The following is a 17,878-nucleotide window of genomic DNA, read 5'->3' as shown; positions in this document are numbered from 1 at the left end:
GGAGGTGTCTGACCTCCAACCCCACAAGGGGGAAGGAGAACCAGGATCAAAAGCCCAAGGCTGATCCCTATGAGGTGGAAGTCGGGCACACCTCCTCTCTCCGCCATCTTTACCAATTCTGACACCAACTGTCCTCCCACAGAACTCTACTGGGTTAGATAATTCATTGCAACAGCTACACACAACTCACAGGCCCTAAGTACAATTATGGGGTTTATTAGGGACGTAACAGTTACAATCCAGGTTCAAGAACACTCAGGATACAGTTCTTCCATCAGGACAGCCTCTCCCCAGTTGTGCTCCCCAATTGTGCTTGCAGGCATGCCTCTACCTGGCCCTCAGCCTCTGCTCAAAGGCACTCAGCTTTCTCTCTCTGTGGGTCAGGGAGTCCACTGCACTGTCTCTTGCTGCAAGGTCTCTGCTGCTGGGTCTCTTCTTCCGTGGTGGTGGGCTCTTCCTCTCTGTTCTGGAATGGGCTTTCTTTTAAGCCAAAACTGACCAATGTCCTTGGTAGGCCACAGTTACCCTACCACACAATCACTGGGGTAGGAGTTACAAGACCACAGCTAGAAAGGCCACACACAAAAGCAATCAATCACACTACAGATAGATTTCAAGGAGGGATACCCTGAGGCAAAAACAAGTTAAAAGACAACTGCAGGTATGCAACAAGGGCCTGAACCAGGTTAGCTGCAGAGGAAATGAGAGTGAAAGGGACAAACCTGAGGATCACTGCAAAGAATCACCACTGCATAATATATATATATTTTTTTTATGTGAGGGACAAAAGAAAAGTAGGTATAAACAAACACAGTCGATTCATCTTCTCCCACCGTAAGAATAAGAATAACAAAAGGCAAGATACATGGTAACTCTGAGCACAATTCTAGAGTTCAGCTGTGTTACTTAACTTCCCTGTGCCTCAGTTTCCTCACCTGTATAATGGGGAAAATAACATTATCTACCTTGTCAGGACAATTAAACATCAAATACCATTTACAAACTCAGGTCAAGAGAACCTCCATCTGTGTGTCCCGTGTGTATGCTGACACGTTGCTTACAATCTGGCAGTACAACTCTAAATGCCTCATAGATACTACTTCGTTTCATCTTCGAAACAACTCTAAAGTACTATTACATTGGAATTATCTTAGAAAAGAAGGGAGCTACGAAGATAACTTGCCCAACGTCTCACAACTAATAAAGTGAGACAGCCGGGATTCAAACAGAATCTGAATGGTAAATTCATGCTTTTAACTGTCACACTATACAACCTCTCAGGAGAAAGAGGATTTTCTGCATCTCCTTGTGTGTGTGTGTTTGTGCAAGAGAAACAGAGAGAAGGGGAGAGAAAGAAAGGAGAAACACATTTTTCTTACTTTATTCAGAAATATAGACACAACTGATGTCCTTATATCGGACTCACTTTGCAGAAATGAGTTCACAAGCCCACAGAAACAAAGAAAGAAAATGTATAGGAGAGGTGGGTGAGGAACTTTACAGAATGAATAAACACTTCATTTTTAAAACCATTATTACTTTTTTTTCTGTCTTGGGCATTTCAACCCAAATGAGAAATTTCTTAGAAATAATTTTAACTAGTGTCCACTCAAAAATAAACTCTGGAAAGATATTACTGTGCAATAGAGGCATGCCTCTAACTTCTAGAGACTTTTCTTTTAACTGAATGCCCCCAAAAATCGAAGTGACAGCTTGGCTTCATGGTTCTCCTTATAAAATAAATTTCATATTAGATTAGCACATAAAGTTAAGCATGTTATATTCTCAGCTTTTATTTTTGGTCTGCCACTTAGATTTAACTCAGGGATAGAATACTACAAGACAAAAGAAACGATATCCTCTATAAAACGCACTTTACAAGCTACCAACGATGGTAACTAAATTAAGGAGTGTCTATCAAATGAAAATGAAGCTTTATTAAATTATCAACATGGGACACAGTTCTAACTTGCTGTCCCCTAAGACCCGCTCCAAGTACTTCAGTCTTTTCTATCTGCGGAAATTGCACTCATCCTTAAATGCCTACCTCACAGATTCCAGCTATTTGAAATCAAACAGAGCTGACTTTTATTCCTGGTTCTATTGCTTGGGCTCTATTAGTTTCGACTTTGTTATCTTCATCTGTAAAATGAAGGAAAGATATGTTTGAGAGGCAGAAATGAAATACAACCCCAGAGAAAACTACTGCAATAGTCCGGATGAGAGAAGATAATGGCTTAGAGTGGTGGAGAAGGTAGATTCTGAAGATGGGCCTACTGGATTCGAGAATGGATTGAATGTGGGTGAGAGGTAAAGACAGGAATCTAGGGAAGATGAATCCAAGGGGTGGTGCCATCTACTGAGATAGGGAAACACGAGGAAGCAGCAGAGTTGGGGATATGTTCAGGGAATGGAGAGAATCAATACTTCACGTTTGGTCATATTAAATATGAAACGTCTATTAGACATCCAAGTAGAAATGCTGATTAGACAGCAGAATGTAGTAATCTGGAGTTGAGGGGAGATACTGGAGATAAAGATAAAACTTCCAAGATCATGACCACACATATTAAGTTATGATCCCCTGGATAATATGAAAGAGATCCCCTAGAGAGAAAATAAACAGAAAAGAAAAGAAGTCAGGAAAGTGAGCCCTGAACACTCATTAGGGTATTCTGATGGTTAAGATTGTGTGTCAGCTTGCCTGGGCCATTATTCTCAGTGTTTATATGTGATCACTCCCATGATGGGATCTGCTGTGAGTAATCAATCAGTTGAAAGGGAGTTTACTCGGGCGTGTAGCCTACATCCAAATATAAGTGGACATTCTGGCTTTTGCCCACTCTGGATCCTGAAGCTGTCTCCTGTTCATCCAACCTGTCAGTCTTGGGTTTGCCAGCACCGCAGCTACGTGAATCTGGCAAAACCCTGTGGTCTTGCCTGCCGATCTTGGGATTCCTCAATCTTTACAGCCTGTGAGCAAGAGCCCTGCTCTCCAACCTACCGATCTTGGGTTCGCCAGCCCCTGCAGCTACGTGAATTAGGAGAAGCCTCTATCCTGATCCACAGACATGGGATGTTCCAGCCTCTACAATTGTGTGAGCTATTTCCTTGATAAAAATCTCTCTCTCTCTCTCATTCTCTGTGTATATATATATATACATACACACATTTTGCTGGTTTTGCTTCTCTAGAGAACCCAGCCTAAGACAGGTATTAAAATGCATTTCTACTGATTTACACAGGTTTCAAGAGATACAATACCATTATTTTTTAATTCAAAAAATACATCATAGTACTGAAGTCATTCCTGAAGTTCACCCTTCAGACAAAGGTTAGAAAGGCCCATAAAACAAAACGAGACTAAACTGGCACAGCAGCTCTGGGGCAAGGATGAGAAGGCAGGAGGGGACAAGAAAGCTGGTAACGGGGAAGCCAAGATCAAGAATGAAGACAGTGTTGACAGGTTGTGGGGTTGGTAACCAACGTCACAAAGCAATGTGTGTATTGTTTACTGAGAAACTAATTTGCTCTGTAAACCTTCATTTTAAGTACAAAATAAAAAGAATCATATTAAAAAAGGGCAACTGAGAGAGAAAAGGTCTGTATTATGTTCCAAAATCTGAGGTCTTTCCTAATGTCTCATTTATACTACTGCATTTGCCCAGATTTAAGGAAGCATAACTGTAGTGTATTTAATATAAACACTGAGTCCTGGCTTCAGAAGCTCAAGCCTCCTGTCCCCTATCCAGGTAAGGCCCCTCCCCCAACTCCAAAGGCCTTGACCAGGGCACCAAAAAAAAAAAAAAAAAAAAAACCCCAAAACAGTCCAGTCGATTCTGACTCATAGCGACCCTACAGGACAGGGTAGAACTGCCCCATAGGGTTTCCAAGGAGCAGGTGATAGATTCAAACTGCTGACCTCTTGGTTAGCAACCTGAGCTCTTTCTTAACCACTTTGCCACCAGGGCTCCAGATGAATAAGAAGTCCTATTTCTTGGTCTCTCCCCGTTTTACCCTGTGCAAACTATTTCACCTTCCCGTGCATACATTTCCTCATCCTTACGATGAAGATAATTCAACCAGCCTTTCTCAAACCCCCTCAAATGACAGTCAAGGGTCCTCTGTCTACTAAATAGCATATGCAAACATATTATTATAATATTTTAAGATATAAACCAAGCATTTCCTAAAATGCCATTCGATAATCATCTACCTTCCAAGGCTTGGAAAATGGATCAGTGCAGGTAAGACAGCTGATAAGTTAAATTTTGATATCCAGGCCTAGTCTGTGAACCACTGAGGTCTGCAAAGGTTGACAAGGCCACATGTACTCATTGACATATTGTGTTAAGTGTGCACAACAACCGTACCTGAGATGTGAACAAGAATAATGTACCTATGATGCTTATTTTGAGGCAGATATAACCACCTGCACGTCACAAAAATAGTGCCATTTTTCCCATTAATTCTGGAAGGTGTGCGTATTAATGGTAAGCAGCAGTTAATCGGAGAGTTAGACTAGAATTTCTATCTTGACAACCACAGTCTGAAAAAGTTGAATGAAGATCTGCCCTGGAAATGATGGTGGAACTCGAAGTACACCCATAGACTAATGCATCCACATCAAAAAGAAATAAATTCAGTAATAATCGACCAACATCAAATAGAACATCAGGATTTAATATGAATGAAAGCAAGTTCTTATTTTCCCTCCTTTTCTGGTCTCCCTCCTCCCGGTTCATCTACGCCCACTGCCCTTGAGTGGATTCCAACTCATAGCAACCCTACAGGACAGAGGAGAACTACCCCATAAGGTTTCCAAGGAGCAGCTGGTGGATTCGAACTGCTGATCTTTTGGTTAGCAGTCAGCCATAGCTCTTAACCACTCCACCACCAGGGTTTCTGCCCCTTCATATACACCCCCAAAATTGGTAAGTAAACCTCTTGAAAAACAGTCCTGGTGCTGAGCCATTAAACACTGAATCTTGTAGGCAGCACTGCCTATGAAGTCTTTTTTAATCCCAGCTCAATGAGCCAACTGACTAACAGGGAAGGAATAGACAAGTGCCCTCAGTTTCCTGCAAACCCTTCAGTCCACACCCAGTGAATTTCACCTAAAAGTCTGGAAACCAAAAGCACTACATCATGACATATACAAATTACCATAATCACTACAGCCTGACTTCAGATTTCATAAAGCATGTACGAATAAATATACCACAGCGTGGGACCAAGCTCGATAAAATCTTCAGATAAAATCTTCTGGAAACCGTATGTTCAGCACATGTGCGCCCTCAGCCCTACAAACCCATCCTTCTGTTTGGCCAAGTGAGGGGAAACCCAGAAATTTCAACCCTCTCCCGTTGAAGGTATTAAAACAAACAAAAATGTGGCAAATAGGTTCTGTCCCACTCTCACGCCCCCCACAGCTATCTCCTGTCCTTGTCAGGGCTCTCAGAATTTTTTCCTCATTCATTCAAGACACCCCAACTTGCTCCCACCCGAAAGTTCCAACGACCGCTTGTCCCCACTGAAGGGTTCCGCCACCGCAGCCTGACATAAGTGCCCCTAGTAACTCCCTCCACGAGGCCCTGGTTTGAGACCCTTAAGGCTCCTGTCCCCCATCCGGGTGAGGCTCCTCCAACTCCAACCGCCTTGACAACCCCACCTGGCTCCAGACACTGCCCCAAGCCTGATTCTCCCCCAGCACCCCCGTCCATTTGGGGCGCCCTCTTCTCATCCCCAGCCCAGCCGCACTCCTGCCCGGTCGCCGAGGGTGGGATGGGTCTGCGTGGCGCACACGGCTGGGCGTGGGTGAGGCGGACTCCTGGAGCGCGCCAGGCTGTCGTCGCTGTGCTCGTACGTGCGCCGCGTGTCCGCGTCTGCGCGCGTGCCCGTGGGGGCGTGTGTGGCGGGGCCGGGCCCTCCGCCCGCCCCGGGTCCCGGGCCCCGCCGTTCCCCTCCAGGGTGGCGGGGAAGGAGGCAGCGATGGGGCTGGGAGCCTCTCACCTCCCTCGGCGAGGATGCAGGTCCGCCCGGCTCCGGCTCCCACGGCGCGGCCACTCATAGGCGTCCGGCGCCTGCTCCGAATATATACCCTCACCCGGGGGGCCGGGGCGGCGGGGCGGCGGGGCGGCGGGGCGGGCCGGGAGCTGGGCCGAGCGGAGCGCCGGCCCCGGCCACCCCGCCCCTCTGTCCCCGCGACGAGTGGCTGCCGGCTCCGGGAAGGGCCGCCACCGCCCGCCCCCGACACGTCAGCGCCCGGAGCGCCGGCGACAAGGCGGGCGCTGAGAGGGGCTCGGGGCGGGGCGGGGCCTCTGCACGTCACTCATTCTCTGGCCCAATGGGGATGGGGTGGGCGTCCTGTCAGCGAGGGGGCGGGGGCATGACCCCTGCGTCCTGGAGGGTGGGGCCTGAGTCCACGCGGACCCGATGCCTGGCCGGCTTCTAAGCTTTCTAACGTCACGGGTTGTGCCACGAGGGGAGAGCCCGCGGCTCTTACCCGTGCCCTCGGTGTGGCGCCTCGGAGGCGCACCCTTTTCCAGAAGCAGACCGAGGAGTTGGGCGGGGAGCCGTGTCATCAGGCTGGCGGATTTCCGACCGCCCCCGCGATTGGGACAGAGCAGCCTTTTTCCCTGCAGAGAGTGCTCCCGGGCGGGCCTGGCGCGCCCTCTGACCTTAGGCTAGTTGTTTCTCCCCGATTTTGTCACCTGCCTGGCGGGACTCTCTCCGTCTTTCTGTTGAGTGGTATTTTAGGTCCCAAAGGGATGAAGGCCGGCCCGTTTACTTTTGCACAAATAAGCAGGGAGAGAGAGGAAACGCAAGCAAAGGCGTTAGGTAGCCTGAGGCACTGAAAAGTGGCCCAGTGATGTTGAACCCAGGGTCCGCTTTGTGTGACTGTGGCTTAACCTCCCTGGGCTTCAGTACTCTGCACGAAAATGCTGTTTGAACCGGACGACCTCCAAGAATGCCGGAGCGCCGTTTAGAGTTGTCTGTTGTATCCCTTCCTGTTACATAGTCTTGTGTGGGTGTGGACACGCAGATTATATGTTCAGCACTGTGCCTTTAGAAGCTGTGTTTACATTTAAAGTTGCACTACACTTTCCTTGGCATGGTTTTTGCGAGAAGGCCTATATAATGGAATACCAAAAACACCTAGATTTTACATAGTAGCAATTGTTTAAAAAAAAGGTCAGGGATTAAGGTGCTTTTCTTCTTGACTGCAAGGGCCTTTTCGTTTCATTTATCTATTGCAAAATCACCCACGCCTTCAAGTAACAACAGAAAAATTTACACTGGTAGGCTTACATTTAGGAGATTGAATATTCTCCATCTTCCACGATCCCAGAACTTCATTCACTCATTTAGGAGATGGAGCGTGGGGTACGAGGACAGAATTCCAGCTTCTTTAGCTTGTGATCTGGGGCAAGTTAATTAACTCCTGTGCATCAGTTTTCTCACCTATCAAATACAGACAGTAATAAGAATACAGTTACAGTTGTAAGGATTAAATCAATATTAGTAAAATACATACAGCTGAGTAAACACTGAATTTTAGGTATTATTATTGAGTGCTTACTCTGTCAGGCACAGTTCTAGGTCCTGCATACCTTAGTATGCTTTATCATCATCTGCAATGCCTTTGGCTGTTTGAATTCCAGATACCATAAGGAACACTTCTCTCAAATCTTTCTTGAACCTGAGAAACCCAAAATCACTCCTATTAAGGTTCACCAGGTCCCACTCAAAAAGACCTAGAAGCCTGCCCACAATGATTTTATATATATATATGGAAACCCTGGTGGCATAGTGGTAAGTGCTACCGCTGCTAACCAAGAGGTCGGCAGTTCGAATCCGCCAGGCGCTCCTTGGAAATTCTATTAGGCAGTTCTACCCTGTCCTATATGGTCGCTATGAGTCGGAATCGACTCGACAGCAGTGGGTTTTATATATATATATATATGGCTGAATATAGAATTGTAAACTTTAATAATACAAACAAGGAAGAGAGTTTAAGACAGTTGCTTTCTAAAAATATACTGTTACTCTTCTACACTTGTACTCCCTGAGTAAAAAAAAACATATATATATAGTTGTTGTTGTTAGGTGGCCTCAAGTCAATTCTGACTCATAGTGACACCAAGTACAACAAAAAGAAACACTGCCCAGTCCTGTGCCATCCACATACATGCTGTTATGCTTAAGCCCATTGTTGCAGCCACTGTGTCAGTCCATGTCGTTGATGGTCTTCATTTTCACTGACCCTCTACTTTACCAAGCATGATGTCCTTCACCAGCGATTGATCCTTCCTGATAACATGTACAAAGTTTGTGAGATGAAGTCTTGTCATCTTGGCTTCTAAGAGCATTCTGGTCATACTTCTTCCAGGACAGACTGGTTCGTTCTTTTGACCACCCATGGTGTACTTGATATTCTCCAACACCACAATTCAAAGGCATCAATTCTTCTGAGTTCCTTATTCATCCTCCAGGATATGAGATGATTGAAAACACCATGGATTGGATCAGGCACACCCTAGTCTTCAAGGTGACATCTTTGCTTTTAAAAAAAAAAAAAAATTGCTTTTGAACACTTTAAAAAGGTCTTTTGCAGCAGAGTTGCCCAATGCAATGCGTCTTTCTGTTTCTTGACTGCTGCCCATGGGTGTTGATTGTGGATCCAAGTAAAAAGAAATCCTTGACAGCTTCAATCTTTTCTCTGTTTATCATGATGTTGCTTATTGGTCCACTTGTGAGGATTTTTGTTTTCTTTATATTGAAGTGTAACCTATACTGGAGGCTGTGGTCTTTGATCTTCATCAGAAAGTGCCTCAAGTCCTCTTCCTCTCAGCAAGCAATGTGTCATATGCATATCAAAGGTTGTTAACGAGTCTTCCTCTAATCCTGATGCCCCGTTCTTCTTCATAGAGTCCAGCTTCCAGGATTATTTGCTCAGCATGCAGACTGAATAAGTATGGTGCAAGGATACACCTTGATGTACACCTTTCCTGAGTGTAAACCATGCAGTATCTCCTTGTTCTGTTCAAACGATGGCCTCTTGGTCTATGTACATACAGCTCATGAGCACAATTTGGTGTTCTGGAATTCTCATTCTTTGCAATGTTATCCATAATTTGTTATGATCCACGCAGTCAAATGCCTTTGCGTAGTCAATAAAACACAGGTAAACATCTTCCTGGTATTCTCTGCTTTCACCCAGGATCTATCTGACCTCAGCAATGATATCCCTGGATCCACAGCCTCTTCTGAATCCTGCTTGAATTTCTCGAAGTTCCCTGTTGATATACTGCTACAGCTGGTTTTGAGAAATCTTCAACAAAATTTTACTTGCATGTGATATTAATAATATTGTTCGATAATTTCCACATTCTGTTGGATCACCTTTCTTGAGAATAGGCATAAAAATGGATCTCTTCCAGTCGGTTGGCTAGGTAGCTGTCTTCCAAAATTCTTAGCACAGACGAGTAAATACTTCCAGCACTGCATCCATTTGTTGAAACATCTCAATTGGTATTCCGTCAGTTCCTGGAGCCTTGTTTTTCAGCAATGCCTTCAGTGCAGCTTGAATTTCTTTCTTCAGTACCACCAGTTCCTGATCATATGCTACCTCCTGAAATAGTTGAACGTCAACCAATGCTTTTTGCTAGTTCAACTCTACGTATTCCTTCCATCTTCTTTTGATGCTTCCTCTGTCATTTAATATTTTCTCTGTAGAATCCTTCAGTATTGCAACTCGAGGCTTGAATTTTTTCTTCAGTTCTTTCAGCTTGAGAAATGCCTAGTGTGTTTTTCCCTTTTGGTTTTCTATTTCCAGGTCTTTGCACATGTCATTATAATACTTCACTGTGTCCTCTCAAGCCACCCTTTGAAATCTTCTGTTCAACTCTCGGGCTTCATCATTTCTTCCTTTCACTTTAGCCAATCGACATTCAAGAGCAAGTTTCAGAGTCTCTTCTGACATCCATTTTGGTCTTTTCTTTCCTGTCTTTTTAATGACCTTTTGCTTTCTTCATGTATGATGTCCTTGATATCATTCCACAACTCGTCTGGTTTTTGGTCACTAGTGTTCAGTGTTTCAAATCTATTCTTGAGATGGTCTCTAAATTCAGGTGGAATATACTCAAGGTCATACTTTGGCTCTCATGGACTTGTTCTAATTTTCTTCAGTTTCAACTTGAACTTGCATATGAGCAATTGATGGTCTGTTCCACAACTGGCCCCTGGCCTTGTTCTGACTGATGATATTGAGCTTTTCCATTGTCTCTTTCCACAGAGGTAGTCGATTTGATTCCTGGGTATTCCATCTGGTGAGGTCCACATGTGTAGTCGCCGTTTATGTTGGTGAAAAAAGGTATTTGCAATGAAGACACCATTTGTCTTCCAAAATTCTGTCATGGGATCTCCAGCATTGTTTCTATCACCAAAGCCATATTTTCCAACTACTGATCCCTCTTCTTTGTTTCCAACTTTCACATTCCCTTCACCAGTAATTATTAATGCAGCCCAACTGCATGTTCGATCAATTTCAGACTGCAGAAGTTGGTAAAAATCTTCTGTTTCTTCATCTTTGGCCTTTAGTGGTTGGTGCGTAATTTAAATAATAGACGTATTAACTGGTCTTCCTTGTAGACGTATGGATATTATTCTATCACTGACAGTGTCGTACTTCAGGATAGATCTTGAAATGTTCTTTTTGGTGATGAATGCAACGCCATTCCTCTTCAAGTTGTCATTCTCGGCATAGTAGACCATATGATTTTCTGATTCAGAATGGCCAATACCAGTCCAGTTCAGTTCACTGATGCTTAGGATATTGATGTTTATGCGTTTGTTTCATTTCTGACAATTTCCAGTTTTCCTAGATTCATATTTCGTGCACTCCACATTCCAATTATTAATGGACGTTTACAGCTGTTTCTTCTCATTTTGAGACGTGCCACATTAGCAAATGAAGTTCCCAAAAGCTTGACTCCATCCATATCATTAAGGTCGACTCTACTTTGAGGAGGCAGCTTTTCCTCGGTCGTCTTTTGAGTGCCTTCCAACCTGGGGGGCTCATCTTTCTGGCACTGTATCAGACAATGTTCTGCTCTATTCATAAGTTTTTCACTGACCAATTCTTTTCAGAAGTGGACTGCCAGGTCCTTCTTCCTATCTATACATAAATATGTATACATATATAGGTATAGATATGATATAAAGTTTTAAAAAAATTAGAAACAGGAGTCCAAGGTTCAAAATCATAGTTCTATCCTTACAAGCTGTGTAACTTTGGGTAAGTCATTTAACCTCTGTAAGCCCCAATTTCCTTCTTTATGAGTGTAGTAAAAATTAAATGAGAAAGAATATACTATAATGTGTGGAATATTATAGGCATTCTATAAATCTTAGATGGATAAATGAATAAGGAGCAAAATCATTAATAAAGTGTCCTTTAAAAGCTTTCCAAAAGCCATCCAAGATACAGCAATTGGTCTCTATTCATCTGAAACAATAGAGGAAGAAGAGAGTCAGGAATAGGAGGAGGATACAGAATGCATGGCTTATTGCCTCCATGAACAACTGCTTCCTTTGCCATGAGACCAGAAGAACTAGATGGTGCTCGGGTACCATTACTGAACATTTTGATGGAAGACTCCATAGAAGAATCTCAATCAAAAGAGGGAAAATGCAGAACAGAATTTCAAATTCTCATGGACTGTAGAGTTTCTGGAGCCATAGGGGGTGAATGAACCCCTGAAACTATTTCCCTGAGATAATTTTTAAACCCTGAATGAAAAATATCCCCCGAAGTCTTCTTAAAACCAAAAAATAGTTTAGCTTAACTAGTTAAAAAAGGTCTCCTTTGAGCATTATGCTCTTTTAAGAACTATCTATATGGCATCAAATTGACAATAACAACTTGAAAGACTAGATAGGAACCTCAGGGGGCAGTGAGTTTATATTAATGAGGGAGGAACAACCCAGAAGAGGAGGGTGAGAATGATCGCCCAACTCAACAAATGTAATCACTGTCACTAAATTGTACATGTAGAAACCATCGAGTGGTGTGTTTTGCTGTGTATATTCTCAACAACAAAATAAATAAAATTTAAAGAAAAAAAATTTTTTTTAAAGATAAACTGTATTAGATCACATTGACAACAGCAACATGAAAGTTTAGATAGGAAGCTTAGAGGGGCAGTGAGTTATTTCTGTTAATGAGGGAGGAACAATTCAGAAAAGGAGGGTGGGAATGGTTGCACAACTCAAAGAATGTAATTAATTTTACTGAATTGTAACGGAGAAATTGTTGAATTGGTGTTATTTTTTGCTGTGTATATTCTTAACAACAACAACAACAAAAATAAATTAAAAAAAAAGAAAAAGAGTCCTTCAAAAAAAAAAGTAGAACTGGGGTCCAGCACAAGTGTTTCTAATGAACTATTATAAAATCAAATTTTGACTTTTACTATTTTTGCTTGGTTTGTTTTCCTTTTTTTTTTTTTTCTGCTTACTTTTAGGGGCAAGAAGGAGCCCTGGTGGCACAGTGGTTATGAGCTAGGCTGCAGTTCGAGTCTACCAGCCACTGCTTGGGAACCCTATGGGGCAGTTCTACTCTGTTCTATTGGGCCGCTATGAGTAGGAATCAACTCAATGGCAATGGTTTTGGGGTTTGTTTGTTTTTTTTTAGGGGCGAGAAGAATAGACCTTTAATTTTACCTTGGCAACTAAATATCTAGAAGCTTCTTACACTGAAGAGTTATTCCTGTCCTCACAAAATATTTATTATACACATGCTCGTTTAAGAGCTACTGGTGGAAAGCAAGGTAAAGATACTCTACCCATGATTTTTAACAGTATGCTGTAGGTATCAGCCAGTGACAAGAGAAACCATAAGATGCTCAAGAATTCAAGAAGAATAATAAGTAAAACTACCACTAACTGGCTTTACTCTTCAAAAATGTCCATGTCAAGAAAGACAAAGAATGGTTGAGAAACTGTTCCAGATTAAAGAAAACTAAAGGCACGGGACAAGGAAATGTAGCATGAGATCCTGGACTGGAGCCTAGAGCAGAAAAAAGAAACAGCGTAGTTACAGAGGACACTACTGGAGCAATTACCAAAATTTGAATATGGATTTTGTATTAGATAATAGCCTTGTATCGTTCATTTTTTTTTTTTTTAATAATTATACTGTGGTTAGGTAAGAGTGTCTCTGTTCTTAGGAAATACGTACTGTAATATTTAGGGGCGAAGGGATATAATGTCTGCAATGTATTTTTAAATGGTTCAGAAAAAACATATGTCTATACACTCTCATACAGAGAGAGTGAGATTGAGGCAGAGAGGAAGGAATTCAGGAGACAAAAATAATAATAAAAGAATTTGGATGAAGGGTATATGGAACTTCTTAATAGTATTCTGCAATTGCTTGGTAAGGTTGAAATGAATTAAAAAAAAAAAAAATACAACTAATGGAGTTCTTCATTGCCAGTCCAAACACAAAAGAAAATCTTTAACCCAGGGAACTCACAGCTCTGGAAGAAGAAGAGTGGGTGTGTGACAGTCAACAGAGTCGTTCGCCTGCCCCACGTCACATGCTCTCTGGCACCCTGTCAGAATGCCACATCACCACCTGGCGAGCTGTAAATGCCACCAGAATGCTGCTGTTTATGGTGGCAGCTGTGCCTCTTTGGGACCGGAATAATGCTATTGTTGTTGTGTGCCACGAAAACGACTCCAACTCATAGCTAGCCTATAGCACAGAGAGTAAAACAGCCCCAAAAGGTTTCCCGGGCTGTAATTTTTATAGAGGAACCCTGGTGGTGCAGTGGTTAAGCACTTAGCTGCTAACCAAAAGGATGGCAGTTCAAATCTACCAGCTGTTCCTTGGAAACCCTATGGGGCAGTTCTGCTCTGTCCTACAGGATCACTATGAGTTGGAATCGACCCAACAGTAATGAGTTTGGGCTTCTTTTTTTTTTTATCTTTACAGGAGCAGATCACCAAGTCTTTTCTCTTGCAAAGCCCTGGTGGATTCTAACTGCCCACCTTGTGGTTAGCAGCTGGGCACTTTAACCACAGTGCCACCAGGGCTCCTATGATGATAACAGGGAAGTGTTTTCCTCTAGTTTGCAACTTGCCAGTAGAAAACGGTAAGGTTTAGATGAGGAGCACAGGAACTTGCTTAGAGTGGGGATTTATGTCTATATGGATGTCCCTGGGGTTGAACTATCCCCTTAAGAGCAAACTGCCATGTGTTCAGCATTCAATCAAGAACAAATAGATGTTTGTTCAAAATGTGTTTATTGGGTCATCCTGTGCTAGATCTTGTGATAAGCACCATGGGGAATCAAATGATAGAGTCTGTATCATCAAGAAATTTATAGTACAATCATTGAGATGGACGAGATGGTATCTGCTCAAGGCAGAGGGCCATAAGTGCCAGAGTAAATGCACAAATCAGGATTTCAAAGCTCAGAGGAGGAAGAGAATAAAAGTGGGACTTTGGCAAAAATCAAGCCAATAGTATTTGAGAAAGAGGTGGGAGGTGAGAAGAGCCTCACTCCTCACAAGAGGCTGCCCCTCATGGCTCAGCCTGGGTGATGGGGCATTTATAAGCTCCTTATGTTCTCCCACTGGCAACACTATCACCTTTTCCAACTCCTGTTGCTTCCTAAAAAAAAAAAGCAAAACAAAACAAACAAGGAATTTGTACTTGGGTAGAGAATTTAGGAAGTAAGTATTTGGTATTAAGCTGTGGAATTTCAAGCATGAATAAGGGAATATTTACCAAAGAGCATGTATTTTTAGTAGTATTTTATGATTCCAGCTTGGTTTAAAAAAAAGATAAATATCTAGTAGGGAGGGAGACAGATTGTGTCTCTTAGGGAGAGGAGAAAGAGAAGCTGTGAGATTGGAAAAAATTACCTAAATTCCCCACACTTCAATTTCATTACCTACAAAATTGAGATAATAATACAATTTCCAGAGTTGGAAAGAAAATTAAAAGAGAAAGGGCCTAGCACAGAGTAGCCATTCAATAAATATTAGGTGAATAAACGAATGAGAGAGGAAAAGGAAAGAAGGGAAACGGAATAGTCCTCTGTGAAAAATATAGACCCCCGCTGGGATTTCAGCAGAGATACTTTGAATGGGCCAACCTTGTGAAAAAATTCAAACATTTAGAAGGATATGCAACAGTAGGTTTTATATTTTGTATTTCAGGGACAATGGGATTATAGTAATTTTTGTATTCTTTTGGCTGCTTCTTTGGTTATTTTTCAAATCTGCTCAAATGAAAGTTGTTTTATAATTAGGAAAACACATTTTTAATTTCGGAAAAGGAGATCTGTTACTTCACTAAAAGAGCCTACTTGTTTTCCGGGCAGTTGTGTCAGATACGTGGCAGTCTGTCCCTACTTTCTTGCCCAGTACAACCAATAATGATTCACCCAGCTTTTGTAAACAGTGGGCTGGTCTGAGCGAGGCCACGCCAGAGGAGTACTCCCTTCATTGTCCTGAATGTAATGCTGTCCTTGACTAGTCCACTGAACTTCTAAAAGCTCCCGGAGAGCCTGGCTGGGTTCAAGGCAAGGCCTGCACATTCGTGAGATGACTGTTTCCAAGAGCCTGCAAACAAATGGGCAGGGGAGGGAGTACGTTGCTGACATTCCCTCGGACAGTTTCCTAGGACATGAGTACTTCATTCTCCTGGGAGATTATCCTGACTTAACAGCTCACCACCCCTCCCACACTCTAAATTTTCTGTAGCGCAGGATGTGTTTTGAAATCTTGTGAAATAATGAATACACCCTGTTATAGGACACCTTTTTTTTTTTTTTTTTTTTACTCTGTGTTTTCCACAACCTCTCCAGGCACATGCAATTCTTCAGAGGGAAAGCTGGAAAGCTGTCGGAGGATCCTTGAGCATCTACAGTGTGCCAGATGATGGGGCAAGATACAAAACTGAATAGAAGTACAGTCCTCCAAAAATGCTTGTAATCTATAAGCCAGAAGAACCAGTTGCCGTAGACTCGATTTGACTCATGGTGACACCATGTGTGTCAGAGTAGGGCTGTGCTCCATAAGGTTTTCCATGGCTGATTTTTTGGAAGTAGATTGTCAGGCCTTTTTTCTGAGGTACCCCTGGGTGGACTGGAACCTCCATCCCAGCTGAGCGAGTTAACTGCTTACATTTCTACAGTCCATAAATAACAGAATGGAGCGAACCAGAGAGAAAGTGGTTAACAGAGTGTTGGTGTGCAATAATTACAGAGATACACAGTCTCAGGACTCCAAATTGACGTAGAGTTCTATGGTGTGGAGGTGTGAACTTTAAATTCTCCTCCAGTGATGTTGGCTAGAGATTGTCTGAGTCATCTCCTTAATCCGTAGATAAGAAAACAAAATTTCCCCAAAGTGAAGGGGTTTACTTAAAACAGAACAAGTGGGTTAAGAAGCAGAAGCAAGATTAGAAGCCGGATGTTTATTGCAATATAACAAGGATTTTCTGGAGGTAACGGTATAAAAATAATACACTCATTTAAAACCTCAGCCACCATAATAGATGTTTCCAAAGCATTTTCTTCTCTTAAAGCTAGATGGCTTTAACTACCACTGCGAGTTAAAAAAAAAAAAAAAAACCATTGCCATCGAGTCAGGGGTCAAATATTTAAGGCTCACCCTCTGAAGGTCACCTGACTGGATTTTTCTGATCCAAGCAGCCCCCTAGTGATGCTGTCTCCAGGGGAAATTATTTGGAAACTTTGCCTAGAATCACATCTGACCTAAACTGCAATCAGAATTGCGACATGTTTTTCCTAAACTTTCCTCTTCACCCCTCTGTCTGTTGTTCAGCCACTCCTCAATGCCTGGCTGGATGACCGTCCATAATATGGTTTCTCAGAGCCACTGGAAATGCTATATGTTCACACCTATTGTGCACTGTATCTCTTATGCTTCTCAACTTAGTATGAATGGGATCGATCACAAGTTATTTTTGTTGGTGGTATCTCCTAACCTATTCCTTCTTATGAATCTGTAAGAGATAAAATTTGCTTTATATTTTCCAGGTAGTATCTGTTTAAATGGAAACCCTGATGGTGTAGTGGTTAAGTGCTACGGCTGCTAACCGAAAAGTTTGCCAGTTTGAATCTACCAGGTGCTCCTTGGAAACTATGGAGCAGTTCTACTCTGTCCTATAGTGTCATTATGAGTCGGAATTGACTTGACAGCAATGGATTTGGTTTGGTTTTACTGGTGTCTGTTTAAATAAGGAAAAGATAAAAACAGAATGTCAGCACCAAGAAATCTCAGGCACAGGAAGATGTTCCTTAACAGTTTTTGTTCCAGGCTCCACATCTCCACTTGGCCTATGTTACTTAATGTTGATGGAAGACAGGCACACTGCAGCAATAAAAGTCCCTGGCAGTGCCAGCTGGCTTAGCATCAAAATTGAACTACAGATGTGTGGTCTTAAAACTTACTTGGGTTCTCAGAGCTTGTGGGTAATTTCCCATGCCCCCCAACAGTATTGATTTATTCCTTTAAGTTGTTTTTGGCTACTTAACATAATAGATGAGAACACAGACTCTGAAGCCACACAGCATGAGTTTGAATCCTGGTTCTGCTCTTACAAGTGAATGACCTTAGAACAGTTAACTGACATATCTATGCCTCATTTCTCCACCTGTAAAATGGGGATAATAACAGGACCTACCTCCTAGGGTTACTGGAAGAATTAAATAAATCAATGTTATCAAAGTGCTTAGAGCAGTGCCTGGCACAGAGTAAGAGGTTGGTATAAGTTTCTGTTTAAAAAATAATATTTGCTAAGTTTCAGGCCTTGAGAATACAGTGGTGTGGTGAA

The 17,878-nt window shown here is 42.6% G+C and overlaps 1 protein-coding gene across 3 annotated transcripts in view; it reads right to left on the bottom strand.

Annotated features, from left to right (window-relative positions):
• Positions 1 to 6,134, bottom strand: part of UAP1 (UDP-N-acetylglucosamine pyrophosphorylase 1) — a 41,714-nt gene extending 35,580 nt beyond the window's left edge. For all 3 annotated transcript variants that reach the window (XM_049881086.1, XM_049881087.1, XM_049881088.1), the window contains exon 1: positions 6,013 to 6,134. The gene's annotated coding sequence lies outside the window, so the exon portion shown is untranslated. The remainder of the gene's footprint in view (positions 1 to 6,012) is intronic.
• Between the last annotated feature and the right edge of the window lie 11,744 nt (positions 6,135 to 17,878).

This window comes from Elephas maximus, chromosome 3 (genome assembly GCF_024166365.1).
Source record: "Elephas maximus indicus isolate mEleMax1 chromosome 3, mEleMax1 primary haplotype, whole genome shotgun sequence".
Lineage (NCBI taxonomy): Eukaryota > Metazoa > Chordata > Mammalia > Proboscidea > Elephantidae > Elephas > Elephas maximus.
Note: the sequence above shows the minus strand (reverse complement) of the source record. Positions and strands in the feature narration are given on the sequence as shown.